The following is a 3,390-nucleotide window of genomic DNA, read 5'->3' on the forward strand; positions in this document are numbered from 1 at the left end:
AAATAGTAGGTTAAATGTTGCATTCATTCACATTTTTACCAATTTTGAGAATGAGAAGTTGGTTCTTTAATAAACTCTGAAAGAGTTAGATTGATTTTAGTACTATAATTAATCGTCTTATGTTCACAAGCCCACCACATTTATTAGTCTTAAGTGAGTGAAGTTGCTCAGTCGTGTCATACTCTTTGTGACCCCATGGACTGTAGCCTACCAGGCTCCTCCATCCATGGGATTTTCCAGGCAAGAATACTGGAGTGGGTTGCCATTTCCTTCTCCAGGAGATCTTCCTGACCCAGGGATTGAACCCGGGGCTCCTGCATTGTAGGCAGATGCTTTACCATCTGAGCCACCCAGGAAGTGCTTCTTAGTCTTACTATGCTTAAATTATTCCAACTCTGACAGTAGGATTTGTCTGTGTTCCTTTAACAGGACAGTAATGACACTGCTTTTTAGATTTCTGGAACTAGATGCCCCAAAGTTCATCTTGTACATTTCCTGCCTCAGACCTGAAATCACCCGTTTCTCTAAGGAACTCTGGTTCATTTAATAGGACTTTATATTTAAAGATGACAACTTAGCTGCTAGGGGTAATCATTAGTTCTATGCTTCTCTTCAGAGAATTGAGGAATTGAGGTAGGAGATTTGCAATCTACAGAACAAGAAAACTAAGTCTTTAGTTTATAGTGGTGTTTCAGATTCACATGTAAGATTACAGGGATTATATTTAACTCCTTTGATTTCATAGTTTTATCTTCTTTTGCTCATGATCAAAATCTTGGTTCCTAAGGACATTTATATAAATTGCCCCATATAGATTCAAAATAACAATACCATATTATTTCTTACAATAGGTGTTTGATTGCAGTCTAACATTTATTTGATTCTTTTTGTAGATAATATAGCAGATACAGTGTCAAAACTCTGTGTTAAAATAATTCTTCCTTATGTGCTTATCCTGTGGCTTGATACATAAAGCATTTTAAAGTATATTTTAAATTTGTGAGGATTAATTTTATGCTTTATTTTGTTTTAAAATAATTTAAACCACTTAGATATTTCCCAATTCAAAACTAGAGTACAAGATAGTTTCAGATAAATACAGAGTTGATCTTTTTCCCTTCCAAGCTGTACTCTTTCTTTTCTCTTATAGGCAAACATTTTTATTAGTTGGTTTAGTCTCCATTGTTTCTATCAAAAAATAAAAATAACACTGGAATATTACTCAGCCATAAAAGACCCAAATAATACCATTTACAGAAACATAAATGTACCTAGAGATTATCATACTAAGGGAACTAGTTCAGAAAGAGAAAGACAAATACTATATGATATCCCTTATATGTGGAATCTAATACATGACACAGTGAACCTATCTTTGAGGCAGAAACAGGCTCATAGATATAGGAAACAGACTTGTGGTTGACAAGGGGAAGTGGGATGAGGGAGGGATGGACTGGGAGTTTGAGGTTAGCAGCTGCAAGCTATTATGTAAAGAATAGATAAACAACAAGGTCCTACTGTATAACACAGGGAACTATATTCAACATCTTGAGATAAACCATAATGAAAAAGAACATAGAAAAGAATGTATATATAGAACGTGAGTCACTTTGCTGTGCAGCAGAAATTAACACAACATCAGGAAAATAACTGGGTTGGCCAAAAAGTTCATAAATCTACTATACTTCAGTTAAAAAATAAATCAATATCGATACTAAAAAATTAATATATCTATATGCATGAAATATATCATATGGAGTATTCTTCTCCTTGCATTTAACAGTATGTCCCAGAGAGACCACTCCATATAGGATATTGAGAGCTTTCTTTTTCCTTTTTACAGCAGCAATAGTACTCCTTTGGGTGGATGCCCTATAGTTAATTTATTCAGTTCCCTCTTGATAAACACTGGTTTATTTCTAACTTCCTGCTATTATAAATAGTGTTATAATTAATAGTATTTACAAGGATCGTTTCATAGTTTTGCCACTTCTGTCTTGAGACAGATTTCTAGGAGTGAAGTTGCTGGCAAGGGATAAATATTTATATAAGTTTGTCAGATACTGTGAAATTGCTATGTACAGTCTTAGGAAACTCATGTACATGCCCTCGGTTCTTCATTTGCAAAGTATCTGTAATACCTCCTTCCCAAAATATTGTAGGATCAAACCGACAGTGGAACTCAAAGCGCCTTTAAAAAATCATAAAGTGATAAACAATTGTAAGTGATTAGAATTAATGAATAACAATTAATTGTTAGAGGAGATTCATGTAGCCATGCCAATGTCTGGAAATGATCTCATTGGCTGAAACAGAGAATCAATCTAAGACATAGGGAAAAGACACACAAAAAACTGAGATCTGTGTAAGATGCTATGTGACAGTGAGAACAATTATTTCCCCAGGTATGAAGACATTGAGGGAGCCAACAGTGGAGCTGAATTTTGAAGCAGACAAGGAGATTACTAGATGGAGATAATTGGGCGTTACAGAGTAATGGGTGGGAGGAGAGACTGTACCAACAATAGAGGAGGGAAATTTTACTGGGAGAATAAGAATTCTGGCATAGGGGATCTCAGTGAACATGTGCTGGGGATTGTATGAGGAGATGTTAGAGAAATACGTCAGAGTCAGGATGTAAAGGGTATTTACACCCTGCAAAGAATTTTTCACTTTATAATATATATTGATACAGTACGTGTGTGTGTGTCATGGGTGGTTGACCTAGAAGTTTTCTCAAATCTCATACTTTATATACTCTTCATAAATGTGAAAGTCAGTAACTGATTATTATTAAATACATGCATTATCTATTATATAAAATGAAATGATATTCCAAGCTATTCATGATGAGTTCATTTTGAAACAAATGTTTGAAGGGCCAACTGCAGAAAAAGAATTTTTATTATATCAAGTCACATTTTGTCTTTGGTGATACTTTCCAAACACAGAGGGATAAGACAAAACCATATTCCCCTGTCTTCTTGCTATCTGGGTGAGTCAACAAACCCAGGGTAGTTGCCTACCAATTCTATTATCATTTACCTAGCTAAGCCATCTTATGGGTGTATGTGGATTTCCAGAATACTAACAGAAAGGAATAGAGGAACCTGACAGTGCAGCCAAAAGCAAACTCTGCTTTCCCCAAAGCTCCAATGCATTCTTCCTTCTGGGGCTCTGCAGTCTGTGGCTATCTAAACCCTGACTATGTAAAAAAATCAGCGATATACTGGGTAAGCCATAAACTTTGTTCAGGTTTTTCCCGTAACAACATCTTATTTTTGGCCAACCCAATATGTGTTGGGAGCTTGAATTTTAGGATGTATTTTTTTAAATATTTATTTATTTGACTGCTCTGGGTCTTAGTTGTGGCATGTGGAATTCAGTTCC

The 3,390-nt window shown here is 35.3% G+C and overlaps 1 non-coding gene across 1 annotated transcript; it reads right to left on the reverse strand.

Moving 5' to 3' along the window:
- Nucleotides 1-284: 284 nt before the first annotated feature.
- Nucleotides 285-356, reverse strand: TRNAC-ACA. Its single transcript has one exon. It is a non-coding gene; the product is annotated as a tRNA-Cys (tRNA).
- Nucleotides 357-3,390: the final 3,034 nt, after the last annotated feature.

This window comes from Cervus canadensis, chromosome X (assembly GCF_019320065.1).
Source record: "Cervus canadensis isolate Bull #8, Minnesota chromosome X, ASM1932006v1, whole genome shotgun sequence".
NCBI lineage: Eukaryota > Metazoa > Chordata > Mammalia > Artiodactyla > Cervidae > Cervus > Cervus canadensis.